At 46.7% G+C, this 19,987-nt stretch overlaps 1 protein-coding gene across 2 annotated transcripts in view; it reads left to right on the top strand.

Moving 5' to 3' along the window:
* The first annotated feature begins 8,228 nt into the window (after positions 1 to 8,228).
* ACCS (1-aminocyclopropane-1-carboxylate synthase homolog (inactive)) overlaps positions 8,229 to 19,987 on the top strand; it is a 32,136-nt gene continuing 20,377 nt past the window's right edge. Inside the window, exon 1 of one of the 2 annotated variants that reach the window (XM_057408720.1) lies at positions 8,229 to 8,337. The gene's annotated coding sequence lies outside the window, so the exon portion shown is untranslated. Of the gene's footprint in view, positions 8,338 to 10,765; positions 10,924 to 19,987 lie in introns of those variants that run through there. The other variant, XM_057408719.1, reaches the window with a different exon arrangement.

Raw genomic sequence — 19,987 nt, 5'->3', positions numbered from 1 at the left:
AGACTGGTTTGGGTGGGAAAGGACCTTAAGATCATCCCGTTCCAATCCCCTGCCATGGGCTGGGACACCTTCCATTAGACCAGGTTGCTCCAAGCCCCATCCAACCTGGCCGTGAACACTGCCAGGGATGGAACATTCACCCCTTCTTTGGGCAACCTGTTCCAATGCCTCATCACCCTCACTGTAAAGAACTTCTTCCTTATATCTAACCTGAACTTCCCCTGTTTCAGTTCTAACCCATCACCCTTTGTCCTATCACTACAGTCCCTGATGGAGTCCCTCTCCAGCATCCTTGTAGACCCCCATCTTTCACCCTCCCTCCTAGTGCACTCACAAAGATCACATCCAAGCAAAGCTGTATGAGGAGTCACCAGGCAGAATGAGTCACTGGTGCAATTTTCCATAGTTCAATCTGAACTTTTAGGGCCTGATTTCGTTATTGTTGCTTACATTGAGTGGTTTCTTCCTGCGTGCTGAAATCAGCAGGATTACTTGTGTCACTCAGGGGGGAAGGCTTTTAAAATGACACGGGTGGTTTTAGGTCAGGATTCGATTAGAGGAGTGAAGCACAGGAAGTGCTGGACAGGTGAACAGAGCTGGTGATGAAAGCTGCCTTCACGAAGCCTTCCCTCTTTCATGTGTGCTTTTGTGTTACTTGAGTGGTTTAGTAACTTCCTTGAGCTCTAGGCTGGGATGGAGAGATGGGATCCAGCAGGCAACTAAGAAATGCTATGTGTCTCATGGAAACATGCAGCGCTTTGGAGAGCAGGGATTGGGACGCAGAGCTGGTCTGTAAGTTCTCTACCAACAAATCCTCACTCAAGACAGGGAATAACTTCCCCAGACCATAAGACCTCCAGGAAAAAAGCATTTAGGGCTTCAAATTACCAAGGACTTGACACCCTTCCCTCGTGCACCACAAGACGGATGTCTGCTGTTTCCCAGAATCACGGATCATCCCTTTCTCCTCCCGTCCCTTCTTCTGTTAAAACAAACTCAGTCCCCCCAGAGGATTTCTTAGTATCTCAGCTGGTCTAACTTCAGAAATGCTCTTGCACTGAAGCTTTCAGACCTACTGCATGACGTGATTTTTCTTTAGTCATGCCTTTCTTCTTTTCCCTTTCTATTTAAGTCCTTTTTGAACGCATAAACCCCCTCTTCTGCTTATTTTTGCCATATTTGCAGACTCACAAGCATGTCTGTTTTGTGTCTCAGCCAAATGGCAGAGGCAGCTCAGTTCTGACAGTCCAGCTCCATCCCCTCTCTCCTGTTTGTTTCTCCTCTCTGAATTCCCACTTTGATGATGTCTTACTGGTAACGTGTTATCCGTAACTGAGCAAGAGTACCCCAGAGAACATCGCCCACAGTTCTTAACCAGGATTGTCCCTCCTCTCCTTCAGGACATGATGTATTTTCCCAGTTTCTGTCTTTCAGAGCAGCATCCCTCCCCCACTACCCCAGATCTGACTTTGCCAGGATAAGCTGAGGAAAGCTTTGACCCTGCCAGATCTAGGGCAAGAGAGCCCTGGGGGATAACAAATTGGGTCCTGGACCCCCATTGCACTTGCACCAGAGTACTGGCAAGTCAGGATGGTTACTGTGCTCCCCAGTGAGCTCTGTCCTACTTCCTTCCCTTCCTTTAGCCCTTTTTCTCTGCTCCTTTTCTCATGGCAGAAGCAGTTCAGCCCCTTTTCCTTGAGTTAGTAGCTTTCTTTATATAAACTCAGTTCAGTCTTCCCACGCTGCAGAGGTTTGTTTTCCATGCTGGCTGGGATATGGCTCCGCATGGAGACCTTCCTTTTCCTGTAACCCCTGAGAGTGGGGGTGAAATTGATAGCTTATATTCAAATATTTGGAGAGAGCGTATAATAATAACTAACAAATGGTTACCAGAGGCCTCAATGTTCTGATTTTCAAAGCAATTAGATAATAGAGTAGGTCGAGAATGTGCCAGTCCCACTGGCCCATTTTCCACTTTCCTTATGTCTTAGTTCTGTAGCTTTTAATCCTCATAATAGCTTATCCTCTGGGAGCAAGGATGAATCCCTCGAAACTAGTGTACTTAGAAGGCCTGGTGTAGCTTTTGCCTTTGGCTTTTCCCTTTAGCTTTACCTAACTGCAGAATCATAGAACAGTACGGGTTGGAAGGGACATTCCAAGGTCATCTAATCCAACCCCCTGCAATGAGCAGGGACATCTTCAACTCGAATCTATGTGAATATTCTTCCTGTAACCCATAGGACCTCCCAGGTTGTTATGTGCAATAGAAATTGTTGAGTTTAAAGGCTGTGTTTCAGATGGAATTGATCCTGGTTATTAAGCTGAGGCACATGGGATGGTAAATAAGAATTACCCTTGCACATCATCCCAGCTACTTACAAGCACTGATTGGTAGTGAGGCAGTAGCAACACGCAGGTGAATTCCAGAGCAGAGGAGAAGGGAAGGAAAGCAGGAGCTGAACAAAGGACAGGCTGGGTCATGAAGAATAGGCTGGGAAAAGGGAAAACTTTTCCCACCCTGTTTAGCACAAAGTGAATGAGGGATGACAAAGAGGGGTGAGCACAGTTGAGCTCCTCATCCCAGGTCTACAGGTGATGCCTGGGTCATTGGCAGGTCTCCTGGGACAGCAGCTGTCACTGCTTCCTCTTTGGCTCTCTGTGGATTCACAGCTGGAAGAGTCCCATGGACCACTCAGTCTCCATCTGCTCCCTGTTTATATTGTGATGTGCTCTGCTGGGCCATGCATGCGATGGACCCACCAGAGTCTCTGCAGAGCAAACGCCTCTTGTGACTCGGTGTCACGTTATATGGGATGGGGATAAAGCTGCTGCCTCCTGCCAGGACCTCTGTTGGCTCAGACCTCCCCTGAAAACACAACAGGCTCAGGTCAGGGGTTTGTTGTTGCTGTATCCTTGAGAAACACCTACTCAGTGTCTGGTGTCTGTGGGGGCCTGACACAGAGACTGTGCATGGAGCATCACCTTCTACAACATTTACAGGCAATAGAAAGCTAAAAGTCTTAGAGGAAAGGTTTGCTCTCACAGAGCGAGTGCCCCAGGGCCAAGAAAGCCCTGGAGATGGGGCTGAGCTTGCCAAGTTCAAATGTTCATCCCAGGCTTTGTTATTGCCCTGACGTGGTTGTATGTGGATGGGGACTTCGGGCAGGTCCTTCTTGCTTGTTCTTATCCAGGTTTTCAGGTGCCTGTCCGAGCTGTGACCTGTAATTTCAGGTCAGAGCCTGCCTCCATGACCCAGCCCACCCATGGAAAGAGAAGTGAAATTCCAGCATCAACGTCTGCCTGATCTGCCTGGGTATTTACTGAGTTCTCCCACACAAAATCCTCTGAGGAAAATCCTGGCTCCGGATCTCTCCGCCCTGCACATATTTCTTTTCCCTCTCAAAACAGACTTGATCGATGCTTAACCCGGCTTGACAAAGCTCTGAGAACTGGCCTTTGCTGCAGTTTGTAATGAGACCCCAAACCAGCAGCTCCTCGCTTAGTTCCAAGCTGGGTTTTGCTCAGCTGCTGGGTTCAAAGCAGCCCAAGCCAGTTGGGTTTAAGCGCTGCAGACGCCATACTCTGTGCAACGGGATGCTAAGTGGAAAACAGGCTTTCGCCGCTCATCCTCCCAGCAGACAAACAGGAGATGGGTCCAGCGTCTCCAAAGGGCAGATGGTTTGGATGGAATTTGCAGGGGGAATACTGGTGGAGCAGGGTTTGCACAGAGGCCAGGCGCATTCCTGGTGCGATGCTGTTGACGTCAGTGCCCCATGCAGCATCAGATCCTCATCCGTGTTTTCTCCCGAGCTCACAGAGCCTGGCAGCTGGTTTGTGCTTTTGTTTCTGCAGCTGTTTTGCTGGTTTGGCTGCTTCCCTAATTCCCCCAGTCCCTGGAAAACCCACCCGTGAGCCTGTCCCTGGAGTTCTGTGATTGCTCTGTTAGACACACGCTTCCCAGATTGGCTCCCTCTCCCCAGCCCAACGCATCCGACCCATTATCCCTTTTGTTGGCACTGGTTTGTTGTGAATACAGAAATCTGGGCGTTGCAGTTGGTTCTATTCTTGAAAGTTCCAAAGTCTTTGAATAATGATGAGCAGAAACAGCCTTTTATGAACTCATATTCAGCAGTGAATGGTGGCAGCCCCGCTGCCATGTGAAGCTGTCTCCCAAAAACATGAGGCTGCAGCAGCAGCAATCTGGATGCTTCACATTAGTTGAGTGGGAGGCTGTCCCATTGCCCAGTGCTGCAGCAGGTACTGCTCATACTGGTACTGAGAAATACTGGTGAATTCCTGGGAGATTTCCCGGTGGGAAGGATGAAGGAAAACCACTGGGATGTCAAAAGGAAAAATGGATTTCCCTTAGTGGAAGTGGTTTAGGAAGTGAAAGGGTCAGTCTAGCACAGGAATTGCCACACTGGCTTAGACCAAGGGCTCATCATTGTGCCCAGCCTTTGTTGCTCCAGAGGACAGCATAAAACACTATTAAAATGGCCATTGGTTAGCACCATGTTAATAATCATGTTTAAACTGTTGCTGTTTGCATAGATCTCGGCTGGATTTTTCCCATTCCCATGGGCGTTTTGTCCCAGGCTAGGTCTCAAGATGAGGGCTGTGGAGCCAACTGTGGTCTGCACATCGTCACTCAGCTCTATCTGTTTCACTGGTGGGTGGCAAGATCTGTTCACACTTGGAGCTTCTTTAACTGGGTGCTCCCTGGGTCTTACATTGTAAAGTGAGGTCATTAGATGTCCCTGAATGATCTCTTCTGCACTTATGCTTGTGTCTGCCCTCTCATATCCCTGCTCACCTGCTTTGTCTCGTAAGCAAACCGTTTCTTTGGATCCCTCTCGATGTTTTTATACAGATAATTTTACAATCTTCATAATTTTGTGTTTTATTTTGGCTGTTTCTCTTGAAAAAGAAAATGAAACAAAGTTATTTCAGAGCATGGGCTGCTATCATTCCTGTCTTCCATCGTATTTTCAGTATTATCTTTGTGATCCAGTACGTCTTCAGATTGGTTTTGACCACTTCTGAAACTCAAGCAATATATTCACTGCATCATTTGTAAATGGTTTAATTCTGGTTTCAAAGCACCAGCAAAGGCAATTTGCCTGGTCTCCCACTGTTGGAATCTCTCTGCAAGTTATTACCTCCTGAGACTCACAGAGTTGCCCTTTCTTGATGTCAAGAATAAATGATGCGACCCTTAGTTGAGATACTTGTATGCTGAAAATCACTGCTTATGCCAGATTTCCACCTGCTTTTAGATGAAACTGATATTTTGAATTTATCTGGGTGAGCATTTGTATCCCAATATCACCTAATTATGGGGAAACAGGAAAAATCACTACTGCACCAGTTTATGCATCTCTGAGAGCAACTCATAGACATTCCTGTTTTCTAGAACAAATACGGCACAGTGATGTTCTGGTTGCATGGAAAGTAAGCTACAGCCATAATTCCTTGACAGAACTGTAACACATCGACTCAAAGTCCAGGAAAACACTGTTATCTTAGGATACCTCTGTAATGAAAGCAGATCCATTTGCTCCTGTTGTCTCCTTGGCTCTGTCTTGAGGCCATAGCAATCAGGTTCTCACCCAGTGCTGTTTAGTGGCAGAAGCCACCATCACAGCTGCCATCTCATTGACCACATCAAAAAGGAAAGTGAAGTTTGAAAGAGAGATGGAGTTATTTGCCTTCTGATCTGCAGATGAAAGGTTGCATCCTTTCCCACTTGCCTTAAACATGCGGGTTTAAAAGAGTTCATGTTGTTATTAAAGTAAATCTGTTGGCTCTGGGGCTGCTCTTGGTGGGTCTCTGTTAGGTTTCTTCTCCGATACTGTGTAAGATTTAAAGTGAGTTTTGCTCAGAATACTTGCTGGGGTTAATATAGAGAGGACTTATGCATCCAGATTCAGCCAGGGGTGGGGAAAAAGACCAGTGAGACATAACTCATGCAGAAATGAAGGGAATTTCTGTGACTAGAGGATTTCCCATAAAAGGCTGCACACTGTTACCTGCTTATTTCCATTTGTCTCCCTGGCAGGTCTTTCACATTCTTTTCTGTGTATCTTTTTCCCCTCTTCCTCTGCCCCCTTCCTCCCATCTCCAACATCTGTGTTTGAGCTAAAGCTGGACACAGCGGAAGAGAGATTTGGGTTCCCCTCTCCTCTTCCCCTCTGATCTCTCTTATTTATGTCTGTAAATGCTTTATTTGATGTACAGTTGCCAGAGAAATGCTGGGCCCAGCTCCAGGCAGTCTCATTTCTCTCTTCCATCTTGAGACATTCCAGACCGGACCAGCATGAACTTGCACAGCTAAATATTTAGGAGAAAGCAGTGAAGCTGTGCCACCAAAAAGCTCTGAATATGAGATTATTTAGTATATAAAGAAAAAGATGTATCACACCTTTTCTATGAAAAAGATAGGGAAATTCAGCCTATACTGGAGCTACCAATCATTGTGATCAACACAGCATCTCTTTTGAGTCTCATATCAGAGGTAAGGTACCACCATACTCAACTCACTTCTAACCCCTCACCACTGAAAGATCACAGTGTGGTGGTGACTTCTCACTCCAAACCCCTCCAAGCACAGACCAACTTCTCCCACTGAAGATCAGTGTTTTGTGTTTCTTCATCTCTTTCCTCTTTCAGTACTTTCTATTAACATGTAGAGACATTATGGCCAAGCAGGTTTCACGTGGAGCACAGGCACTGTACTGCTCATCTTCGTTGAGACAAACATTGTCTGCTGCTATGGGTTCTGAATCTGGCACCAGAGGCTTTGCCTGCAAAGGTTTCAGGACACAAAGCCTGGAAAAAGTAGAGCCTTGGAGTACCTTCTGGACATTAGCACTTGGATGAATCAAACTCCAAGCCTTCAGTTTGGCCATGTCCATACAAGCAGCTCTTTCTCCTCCATTGCCACATGCCGTGGGTGCGATGGCAGTGGAGGAAATTGAAAGCAAAGGATTTTGGAGAAAGAGCTCCAATTTACCCTCAGTGATGCTGGAGTAACTTCACATGGAGGTTTCTTCATGACCAGATGAGTGAGACAAGACAAAGACCAGCTGCCTGCATGCGCTTGCCCTGCCTGGTAGTGGCTAGAGCATGTTGCATCTACCAGTTCACTCCTCCCATAGTAAAGGTTTTTAACACTTCTCTGATGAAGAAAACACAACACTGTATTTAATCAGTTGGCACAAGGCCTTGAAGTGGTTTGGGAGACAAACAGTGCAAACCTGCTTCCAGCTTCTGCCCAAGACACGCTCAGCAACGTCCAGTGCTCCCATTATGTTATTAAAACAGGGGTATTAGTTATACAGACATACAAAATCTCTGCATCAGCCCAGCATTTCACTTGTTAGCTCATTAGTCTTATGGTAAAGCTTGGTTATGCTTGAATAATATTCCCAGTGGATGAGAAGGAGGGAAAGGGAAAGCTAAGCCAGCAGCTTGACTGAATGCAAATGCGAAGTGAACCAGCTCTGCACTGCCATAGCCTGGATCTTTCGTTCAACTTTGTGATTGGTTTTGCTTTTCTTAATGCCTCAGCTCCATGGATATCAGTGTTTATTTATTCACATTTAAATAATGCATTCCTAGCTCCTGTGTTCGCAGTATGAAGCTCAAAGAGGAGCGAGTCTAAACTCACTAACATCCTGACAAACACCAAATGTCTTACTGCTTCTCCGAAGCTGAACCTTTAAGGTGAGTCCTGGAAAAGGAGAAGTCAGGATGACTGGTTTTGAATGTTTGCTTACTCAGTATCTTGATAATAAAATCTCTGGTAGAAAAGAGATGCTGGTTTTAACTTCTGGTTTTATTAATCAGAATGAGTGATACGCAAACCTCAGGAATTACATATATTTGTGTATATTAATATACACATTTTTCCAGTAGCTGATGGAGAAAAATCTATGAAAGCTGCACATAAAACTTCTTACTCCCTTCTTGCAAATTGCTCTGTAAATACCTACTATTGGTTTTGGACCAGAGGACAGACCTTGACCACTTAATCAGTGGATCAGCTGTGCTTTTTCCCCAGCATCACCTGGGAGCATCTGGCACGCTCTTCACGTGGGACAGGCACGTGGCTCGTACCTGTGTTTGGAAGGGAGGCAGCAATGATCTCTCACTCTTCCACCAATGGCTTGGAGCATGAGAGAGTACCGGGTGATGCAACACAGCTAAGAGGTGACTCCTGCTTTGGAGCTCTTCCATGCCAGTGCCTTCTGCTCCTGGAGACATGTAAGTAATAGATGATGCTGCTTCCTGGGTACCGAGCAACCAGTGCTGTCTAGCAAAGCCCCTGCTTCAAAGGTTAGTAATGCAGATGAGATCTGGAGTGGTTTAGAACCAGCTACTGCTGCTAAAGCAGACTAATATTAGCTTAAATAGGCTCTGGTGCTTTCTGGAAGAGGTATCCTTCTCTCTGCAAGGAGGTTCAAGATATGCTGATGAGGAGAGCTGGTATGGAAATCTGTGCTGAACATAACTATACTCTGAATTTAGTGATGTTTAAGGAGTTTCATAGAAATAGAGTGAATAAAATCCCATCCATCAGACTGAAGCAGCCTGGGCACAGGCAGAACACACTTCCATGTATGCTGCCACTGCTTGCCAAAATATTGCTTGCTTCCAATTGGAAAGAGGCCGGTTTCCTTGTGGGACAAACAGTCTGTTTCAGTCATGACCTTTGGGGCAGCAGCACACTTAATGGTTTTTCTGTGAGGTATTCATCGTTTCTAAATAACTGGCTGGAAATGTAATTAATTTCCTTTGTAAAAATTACTGTAATTTGGGTTATTTCTGAACCAAAACAGTTTGAGTCCAACTGAAAAACAGGAAAGTAGGGGGATGAAACATAGTGATAATGCACATATTTCAAAGGGCGGGTTTAGGTGTGTCTTCCTTGGTAATTGCCCCATTCCGTTGCAGTGGATCCAGAACTGCAGAGAAGGGCTGAAGGGGCATGAACTAAGTCTGGCCAGTAAGATAACTTCTTAAGGGTAGACTCATATTTGGGTTCAGTTAAAGTGAAGTCTCTTATGGGTGGGGAAGATGCAGCCAGATGATGACAGACTGAAAGGATGAGAAATTGGGAATGTGATGTGAAGGCTCTTGCATGCAAGACTTTTATAGTGCTGCAAGTGAGATCATGCTTCCCTTCTCCCACCTATCCTCGATATAGAATCACAGAAGAGTTCGGGTTGGAAAGGACCTTAAGATCATCCAGTTCCAACCCCCCTGCCATGGGCAGGGACACCTCACACTAAACCATGGCACCCAAGGCTCTGTCCAACTTGGCCTTGAATACCACCAGGGATGGAGCATTCACAGCTTCCCTGGGCAACCCATTCCAGTGCCTCACCGCCCTTACAGCGAAGAACTTCTTCCTTATACCCAACCTGAACTTCCCCTGTTTCAGTTTAAACCCATCACCCTTGTCTTGTAGCTACAGTCCCTGATGAAGCAGTTCCCTGTCTGAAGTCTTGCCAGCTGAACACTTAGAGATTGAGAGATTTCCTTCATCTCTTTCAATCACCCACCAGTTTCAAGCTGTGCAGTGATGATGGAGTGGCACAGGGAAAGCTTCCTTTGTCAGCTGAGCATGACAGGCCTCTTCTGGCTGTATTCAGGGCACGAGGACCCTGACTCAGTTCACTGGCACTACACTTACCTCCTATGTTAACAACTTACAAAACCCAAGCAGATTCTTTTGCTCCCACCATGTCTCATAGCTGGAAAATGATGTCAACATGTCTGCAGCAAGGACTGGTGCTGGGCCTCAACTGGCCAGGGGTTTATTAGCTTTGGAAAGAGAGGTCTCAAGTATTCCCTCAGGCTCTGCTATGGGAATTTGCTGTGGCAGTCTCAGGTTAGGAGGTGATCTCTGCAGAAGCCCGCTAGTCTTTGCAAGCCTGAAGGTAGGGGCTGGAAAACACAGCATGGAGAGGGACTCTTCATCAGGGACTGTAGTGGTAGGACAAGTGGTGATGGGTTCAAACTGAAACAGGGGAAGCTCAGGTTAGATGTAAGGAAGAAGTTCTTTACTGTGAGGGTGGTGAGGCACTGGAATGGGTTGCCTAAAGAAGTGGTGAATGCTCCATCCCTGGCACTGTTCAAGGCCAGGTTGGACAGAGCCTTGGGTGAAATGGTCTAGTGTGAGGTGTCCCTGCCCATGGCAGGGGGTTGGAACTGGATGATCTTAAGGTCCTTCCAACCCAAACCATTCTATGATTCTCCACGGCACTGACATCTGATTGCATCGACATCTGGGCCACTGAACAGCTGAACAGGCTGTCCCTTGAAGAGCTACAATTATTTCCTTACACGCGTTAAGAACGTTTTGTGGCGCTCCCTAGCATGAATCACTGTTTAACAACAGCTCAGTAAACATCACCCAGTCAAAATGACGGCACACGGCACAGGTTTGAACCGAGACTGAGGTCTCAAAGAAAAGGCTTGCCAAAACCCTGCAAAACAAACCCTGCTCTTTTCCCTCATGCAACAAAACACCCGCCAGCCTCCAAGGAACCAGCCTCTGCAGAACCTTCTAGCAATAGCTGTGACTTCTGCATGTTTTCTTCCACCCCAGAAGATGACTGATAACCAGCACGCACGCCGCCCTTTAAATACCGCAAGGCAGGCACATGATCCTAGCCAAGGGTGCAAGGACACGGCCTTTGACTGGGATAACCTTGGATTCTCACACATGCTTTTCTAGGAGCTCTTTGATGCAATCTGAGTCTGAGGAACACACCTGGCCAGGTAAACAAACACCAAAGGGAGCACTTCCTCAGCCTTTTGGCCAGAGTTATAACTGTGGCTGTGTCCAGGATCCTAAGGCAAAATCTGACTGACTGTCCACCACCCCGTTTCTGCTTCTGCTACCCAAGTCCGCAGGTAAGAGCAAGATAGGGGTATCTTACTCCAACTGTGTTTTGCTTCAGCTCTAAGGTATGGGGAAGCATTTCTGTTTGCTTTAGACAATGGTATCGTTCATTTCTGGGGGATCCTAACTCCGGGTAATGGCGCTGCTGTTGTCATGGGGTACTGGGCTTGGAGAAGAAAGCAAGCATCTCTTGGCTGACATGGTTTAGTGTGAGGTGTCCCTGCCCGTGGCAGGGGGTTGGAACTGGATGATTTTAAGGTCCTTCCCAACCCAAACCATTCTATGGTTCTATGATCTCTTGTTGGTACTTCTCCCCACATGTGCTTTTTGACCTGTGACAAGTCATTGAATTGCTCTGTGCCTCTCTTTCTTAGATCTAAGTGGAAGCAAGCTGTATGACTGTGTTGTAAGGTTACAGTCATAAACCCGAGGGAGATATTTGCCTAATCTACAGTAGAAAACAACATTGGGATGACCAAGAGCTATATTTTTAACAGTCATTTCCTCCCCTCTGCCAACTCATTTGGAATTCGACCAGTACAGTGGGATGACTGTTAGTCAACTCAGCTTATTTGGCTGGTAGAACACACCAAATATTGGGATGGAGAAGCTGTATGTTGGACCAAATCAACTCCTGACCAGTAGATCCAATGAGCTTTATGGCAGCCTCCTAGATGGGTCTGCAGATCCACTCCAATGCAGGGAGACAGCAGAAACAAGGGGGTATGGCAGACGTAAGGAGGTCAAACCTGGTATTGCATGGATGCGGTTGTTCTGCTTTGAGGGTTGGCTCAAGACCAGTGTTGAAGGGAATGGAACTCTGATAAATTGGAGCTGGTTGTGTGTAGCACACGGGGCAATCCAAGCATTGCTCAGGCATTGCTTAGATACATGTCTTCATGTTCACTTGCTGAAGGCCAGCACTGAGGGAGCTGGCTGAGACAGATGCAGAAGGGTTAGGAATATTTTCGGAGAGATCGTGGAAAATGGATGAGATCCCAAAATGTAAGGAAAGGGTGCACGTAATGATGGTCTTTGAAGAAAGGAGAGAAGGAGGTGAAAAGAACTGGGTAGGAGTCCTCCCAGTGCCAATTCCTGGAAAACATGGAACAAATGAGCTATATGTAAGTATACAGACGATAACAGGGTGATAAGTTGCAGGCGTGCAAGCCTGTCTAGAAGCAGTCCTATCAGAGCAGTCTGCCTTCTGTTTTCTGATGGAGTAACCAACAAGGGGAGAAAAAGGAGTTGCCCTGTATTCCAACTGGGGTAAGGTTTCCCATGCTTCTTCACACCACACTCATAAACCAGCTATGGATATACAGCCTAGGAGAAACTCGTGGAATATGGGTGCACAGCCCTCTGGAAAAGCCTGTTTACAGATCAACCCTGGGAGCTTTGCACCAGATGGGGAGGGAGCAATGAGGGGACTGCAGGATCTGTCCCAGGTCAGTCTCATCATTAATGGCTTTGTAGGTGCAGCAGAAGCAATGCTTATCAAGTGTGATGGCAGTGTTGTGCTGGTGGGCATGCAAGCACATGGGAGAACAGCGGCAGAATTCCAGGGGATCTTCAGGTGCTGGGGTACCAAATGGAAAAGTATTCCATACGGACAGGCACAAAATAGGAAGGAACAATCCACTGCACTAATACAAGGTAGGCAACAGCTTGCAGGGCAGCAGGTAGGGAAGGTTTTAGCGGTTATAAAGCACCACAACAGGAATGTGTTTCAAATGCTTTGCTGCTTGTTAAGAGACAAACATTATCCTAGGGCAAAAAAGACAAGAAGATAGTCTCTGAAACAGACTCTTTCCTCTGCTTAGCACTGCTTAGCACTTGGCTGGAGAGTAACACCTCATTGTGGATGCCAGATTGCCCCAAAGCTATAGATTTGATTAAGAGAGTTGAGAGAAGAAATACAAAACTAGTTGGAAGTCTAAAGAAGTTCTTCTCTGCATCTGAGTCTGCTGAGGATGCTGTGTGCTAACCTCAGCTTGCTTTGGAAGAAGAAAGACAGTCTTCTGTCAGTGGTAGGCAGGACAAGAAGTCTCCCTTATAGCTTGTGTTGTAGCAAGGGAGGTAAGTGTTAGCATTAGGAAACACTTCTCATGCCAAACGTAGTGAAGCACTGCTTAGGGAGGCTGGGAGCTTTTCATGGGAGATTTCAAAACCTTTGCATCTTCAAGGCATGGTGTCATGGTAGTGACACAGGTAGAGATGGAAACAACAGGAGGGAACAACGGGGAACCCAGAGACTGTAACTGTGAAAACCAGACAAACCTTTGCTCAAAGGAGTTTCTCTTCCAGCCTCAAGCTATTGGTAATCTTGCTGTGGAATGGACCAGGCATTCTGTGCCAGACAAGTGGCAGCGGTAGGAGAAATCACTGAAGAAGAAAAGAGATGCTTGGCAGCCCTTTTAGAAACAAAGAGAGCTGCAGCACCTGCACTCTTTCTGCCTTATTTTATTCTTCAATACTAACGATACGTTACACAACTGTCAGGTCAGGGGGATCCTCTTCCCTGGCCTCAGTTTAAGTGTCTAGGGGGAACTGGTTTTAAATGGATTTCAGGTTCTGGGTCCATGTGGGAAATTGGAATGGCATGGATTAGTGTGAGGCGTCCCTGCCCATGGCAGGGGGGGGGTGGAACCGGATGATCTTAAGGTCCTTTCCAACCCTAAATATTCTATGATTCTGTAAGATGGGGAGAATGAGGGAAGGGGAATGGAAACGTCTCCAGCTCTCATCCAATGTTTGCAAAGGGAAACTTAAACTTAAAAAAAAAACACAACAAAAGCCACCACCACCAAAAAAAAACACCAAAACCTGATGATTTATTAGCACTTACTGAGAAAGGGTAAATGGCACTGACAATGTGTGAGGGGAACATTCCCTTTTGAGGGTTATAATTGCTTCAGGAAAGCAGAAGCTGAGCTGAATCATAGAATCATAGAATGGTTTGGGTTGGAAAGGACCTTAAGATCATCCAGTTCCAACCCCCTGCCATGGGCAGGGACACCTCACACTAAAGGATGTCACTCAAGACTCTGTCCAACCTGGCCTTGAACACCACCAGGGATGGAGCATTCACCACTTCTTTGGGCAACCCATTCCAGTGCCTCACCACCCTCACAGTAAAGAACTTCTTCCTTATATCTAACCTAAATCTCCCTGGAAGTTTCAGTTTGAACCCATCACACCTTGTCCTATCCCTATAGTCCCTAATGAAGAGTCCCTGCCCAGCATCCTCGTAGCTCCCTTCAGACACTGGAAGCTGCTCTGAGGTCTCCATGCAGCCTTCTCTTGCCCAGGCTGAACAGCCCCAACTTTCTCAGCCTCTCTTCTGATGATGCCTTTGTAACCCCCTCCTCCAGGCAAGCAGTGATGTGAGTTTGGTAGCCCCAGATACAAGGCTCCCAGCAAATGTTAGCATCATTTGTTACTCTCAGGCCTGGCAGAGCAGAAAATGAGGTCAGGATGAGGACAGTGACCAGAAGGCAGCCCAGGGAGGCTGGAGCAGAATAGCTGCGGGGCTCTGGTACATTAGGGCTGAGTTGCACTGGCAGAGCCCTGAGAAAACCAAGGGTGCCTGGTAGCAGTGGGTGCTGCTGGCAGCATTACAGCTCTGTGGGGAAGTCCTCTTTATGTATGTGGTTTCCCACTGTATATAAATACTTACCCTGCACCGATGGCCCTCCCTCTCAGTTGGAAAAGACTCAGTATAGATGAACAGGTCTTGCTGGTGTCACATTTGAAGTATCCTGCTTGGCTTTCAGTGATGCTGCAGGAAATAGGATCCCGATTTCAACTCACAGTTATTTCAGATAGAAACAGTGTAAAATCCGTACTGTTATAAATGAAAACACAGAAGAATTCTCATCCATGGCTTTATCTAGGAATTTAATCCCAAATGCTTTCTGTATCAGACCAAACATGGAGGTGTCTGTGCCTATCTTTAGCATCAGATAGGGCAGCTAGCTCTTTCCCTTGCCTTTGGCTTTTCTCTTTTAAGGCAAATGTAACATCCTGAATACCCTTACTTTAAACTAGAGGGACAGAAAACCTTATGGCAACTGGAGGGCACAGCCCAGCCAACCACAGAGAGGGAAAAGGGCTGATTCCTGGTTTAATATCCCTTTCAGGACCAAGGGTAATACAACCAAAGCGCACAACTTCCTGTGATAAAACCCACCGACCTTATCTTGTCAAGCTGAGATTTTACGATCTGCAGATGTGAGTTGGAGGCCACAAAAGGGGCTTGGGGGTTCTTGGCTCGTCTTCTGTGCGTTCTGAAATGGCCCACGTTGTTTGCTGGCAGCGGAGAGGGAAGAAGCCGTTGCGGGTCTCTTTGTAAAGAACTCACAGTGCAGACCCGAGCCAGCAATGGCCACAACAGAAAGGAACCAAACAGAAATGCATGACTGGCTAATGCAAACAACGTGTCAAGAGGGACACAGATTGAAGTGCTCATTCTCCACTAAGAGCCACTCTCCATTCTCTCCAATGTGATTTTCCCCTGCAATCCTCTTCCACTATCAGTGCCCATCAAGAAGCTGCAAGCAGAGGTCGCTTCGTTGGCTTGCCAAGCTGTGTGTCCTTCATGGTGAAGCCTCTCAGGGTTTCTTTCTCTAGGGCAATGCAAACTCTCTGCGCTTAGAACCAGCCCTGCAAGGAAATTCAATGTACACGTGAATGTGCAAGTGATGAGTGCCTTTGCTTGCCTTAGTAGAGACGCTGCACAGGTCCTGAAGCACTGCAAGAGCTTTGGACATTGAATGACAAGTGCCAGTGTTATAGGGAGAGTTAGATTTATTTACCCTAATAGACACATGGGGCTTGATTTACTGCCCATGGCATCAGCCACTGTTACTTAACCCTGAAGAAGAAAACCCAGACCCTGTCACTCTCTGGTTAACTGTGGTGTGCTCATCAGTTTAGCAGAAGCTCAATCTGAATTGGGCACCGTTTCATCTGCAGCACAGACACTGAGTCACAACTTCACAGACATTGTACTATGGCAGCTGAACCTACTGAAATATAGATAGCTTTGAACAACAGAACTAATCTCTCTTCATTTTAGCCCTGTCCAGGCCTGCAATTGCAGAAGTAGGCTTGGTCATAGGAATATAGACCCATTTCCTTTCTTGAACCCCTCTAATGTATGAATTTAGACACTATTCACTTTCTGTTTGTTATTAGTCACAGGGATAGCCAGATCTTAAAACACCCCCAACCTAATCACTGCTTCCTGCTCCAGGGAATACCATTAACCAGTTACATGGGATGAGTCTTTTGGCTCTTACCAAAGCAATTTGCACAGAAAGTTGGGAAAACCACAGTTTTTCAGGTTTTGTGTGGATGTTGCATTGACTGTGAGGGTGGAAAACACAACACTTCCCATAGCTCCTTCTGCCTGCAATGGGACAGGTCCTGTGGATCTGCCCAGAGTTTCACAGAGAATGAAACATAGAATGGTCTGGGTTGGAAAGGACCTTAAGATCATCCAGTTCCAACCCCCCTGCCATGGGCAGGGACACCTCACACTAAACCATGGCACCCAAGGCTCTGTCCAACCTGGACTTGAACACTGCCAGGGATGGAGCATTCACAACTTCCCTGGGCAACCCATTCCAGTGCCTCACCACCCTCACAGTAAAGAACTAAATCTAAACTTCCCCCATTTAAGTTTGAACCCATTACCCCTTCTCCTATCACTACAGTCCCTAATGAAGAGTCCCTCCCCAGCATCCCTATAGGCCCCCTTCAGATACTGGAAGGCTGCTATGAGGTCTCCACGCAGCCTTCTCTTCTCCAGGATGAACAGCCCCAACTTCCTCAGCCTGTCTTCATACAGGAGGTGCTCCAGTCCCCTGATCATCCTCGTGGCCTCCTCTGGACTTGTTCCAACAGTTCCATGTCCTTTTTATGTTGAGGACACCAGAACTGCACACAATGCTCCAGGTGAGGTCTCACAAGAGCAGAGTAGAGGGGCAGGATCAGCTCCTTCAACCTGCTGGTTGTGCTCCTGTTGATGCAGCCAGGATACGGTTTGCAGTGGTTGCTCATGGTTGGCATGCTGTTTGATCAGTTAAAAAATTGACACTTTGGGGGAAAAAAAGGAGTAATCTGCCCCAGAAAATCCAGATGCTTAATAACGAATCTCCTTTAATTCTGCAGTTTTCCTTGTCCAACTCTGCTTTACAAAAGGTTTTTAAGACTGTCCTACTGCCCTCTGTGGGCTTTACTGTAAAGTACCATAAATAATCCTTTGGGAACGTGTTGGGAACATGAGTCCCTCAGAAACTTTTACTTCTCTCACGTCCAAGTGCTGAAGCTGCTTATTAAAATGATGTCTTCATTTACCAAGAGAGACTATACCCCTGCTGTGCCTGCCAGTGCAATGAGAAGCCTGAGAGAAGGCATCTGTAATGGTTGTTGGGTCTTACTCTGAAAGCCAGTGAGATATAAACCCATCTCCAGACAGAGAGTTGGAAGAGTTAGTACCGAGTTAGGAAGGAAGATCCTGGTACATACAGGATCCTGCCTTAGTTTTGGTTTAGGTGCTTTATTTCAGTCCTCATTTTGTGGTGTTCAGAGGGTTTTTGCAGGAGATTGAGTGGATAATCAGCATTACTGATAAGATTTACACATCAAAACCTCTTTGTGAAGCTTAAAGGTGTTTTCCATCACTTCTCTACAATAGTCAGTTTGTAAGTAATGTAAAAGTAAACGTTGTTTGATGGCTTCCACTGCTCAGTGCCTCTTGGCAATGGGGCAATGAGCAGAGCAGTGAGTGCCTGGGGGAGCTCTTCCTATGGCCAGGGCATCAGTTCCTATCCAGCAAAACCAACAGAATGAAGAGTTTGAATTTGTTGTGGTGTGTTAAATAACGCGGCAGAAATCTCCCATTTATTTACACTACCTACTAAAGAAGGGAGATTTAAGAATGGTTTTGTCACAAAAGCCTGTTTGAACTTTCATTTCTAAGCTGCAATTAACAGCAAAGGAGTTTTACCAGTGTCATCTATAGGAACTAGACCTTCAAGTGAGTATGGAAACAGGCATCAGATGGTCGTGACTTCATTGAATCACAGAATGGTTTGGGTTGGAAGGGCCCTCGAAGCTCATCCAGTTCCAATCCCCCTGCAACGAGCAGGGCCACCTTCCACTAGATTGGGTTGCTCAGAACCACATCCAGCCTGGCTTTAATGTCTCCAGGGATCACAGTGCTGCTGGCCTTTAAGTAAAGTGCTGCCAGCAGGCACGACTGGGACAAGGAGCCACAAAAGCACAATGTAATCAGTTCTAAGTAAGGTTAAGTTTGATGGCTTCGTAATGGAAAATAACTGCGGTGCTTGAAGGCAGTTGACACAGTTTTAGATCCTTAGGACCTTAGTACAAAAAGTGTAAGAAAAGCGGGATAGAAAAACAGGACCTGGAGGTGAGGCTAGCAGATATCCGTGATGGGAGCAGTTAAACTAACTGGTAAGTAGAAGGAGAGGATGATTGCTGCGTCTGTAAGGTTAATTGAGCTGGTGCTTCAAAGGCTACCAGAAGTGATGAAGATTGTTGGGCGAAGTAAACGACCACCACCGTATTTTGGTACCCATGAGGGAAACTTACTGGAAAACGATGTAATTCAAATATAGCCTCATGAATATGTATGTCTGCCCAGAGGCCATGTAAGGATGGCCTGTATAGCAATACGGGAACACACATTAGGAGGAGCTATCCCTCGTGTCTCCCGGCGCCGCAATAAAGGATACCTGCTTGTCAGCTTGGAACTCTGTTGGCGAGTTTGTTCCTAGAGTTTTCCCTGTATCACTGCACATCCCGGGGACGTAACCTTCCTCTGACCCACAGCACTGTAAGAATCAAACCAGCATCCTTTGCCATGGCCGAAGCTGTTGAAAAGAGCTGTGCTTTACTCGACTGCAGCAGAAACTTCCTTTTACCCTGAACTGTGGAGAGCCGTGTACTGAGCTGGAAAACAGCCTATGGGCAACTGACCCTGCAGTTAAATCTCTCACTGATGCATTCCCAGCCTGCTCACATGTGCTCCTTCCCACCCTGGGTTTCCATGAAATCCTTAAGTAGGATACAGACCCAGCTGGAGGAAGGGCTGGAGCACCCTCTGCAGGGACCTTCATCCCATCACCGCATCAGCAGACGAGTGCCTACCCAAACCCCTCCATCCCACCGTATCTCCTCCTGCAGAGTCGCAATGGGTATGGGCTGAAAGACCAGATAGGTTTGGCTTGGCAAAGCTTCAGCTCAGGGTGTTTCAACAGTGGGAACTGATAAATGCCCTCTCTGCAGGGAAGGGGATGTGAATCGCTTTCTTTGGGAGAGGGGTAGAAAGAATGGTTGTGGAGATGCTAACCTAAAATGCTGCTCATTATTAGCCACTGCCTTTGCAGCATGAAAGCCTCTCTCATATTAAGGCTATAATAATAATAATGATATAAAAAGCTGCTGCAGTTACAACAGAAGAATGTATTGTTACCACCTGACATTTAACTGATGGCAAATCACCTTCTGCGTTTATGAGTTTTCCCTACCAAAACCACTGTGATGGTTGTCACGTTTCCCAGCTGAAGGCCTGTTATTCCATGGGCCCTTTCCACTCAGGTTGGAGACGTGCTGTAAGTAAAGAGAAATTTGGCTTTCAGGGCTTTCATTTCAGTGCCTTCTGTGGCCACGGAGCTAGACTCCAGGTTTAATGGAAATGTGAGCATCAATGCTTAGGGCATGGCAGGAGAGCACAGTCTCCTGCTCTGATGGCCTGCAGTGTGTAGGGCAAAGACTGTTGTCCAAGGTTAGCTGATTGCTGACTAGCTGCACCAAAGACTATAGACTAGGCTAGACTAGAATGATTGGGACTGGAAAGGACCTTAAGATCATCCAGTTCCAACCCCCTGCCATGGGCAGGGATGCCTTACACTAAACCATGTCACCCAAGGCTCTGTCCAACCTGGCCTTGAACACTGCCAGGGATGGGGCATTCACAACTTCCTTGGGCAACCCATTCATTTATAGGACTTGGAGACCTATAATAAACCGAACAAAAGAGTG

Source organism: Pezoporus wallicus, unplaced genomic scaffold, assembly GCF_028554395.1.
Source record: "Pezoporus wallicus isolate ANWC-B61680 ecotype Strahan unplaced genomic scaffold, APGP_CSIRO_Pwel_v1 contig_6382, whole genome shotgun sequence".
Taxonomy (NCBI): Eukaryota; Metazoa; Chordata; class Aves; order Psittaciformes; family Psittacidae; genus Pezoporus; species Pezoporus wallicus.
This window is presented reverse-complemented; position numbering and strand designations above follow the sequence as displayed.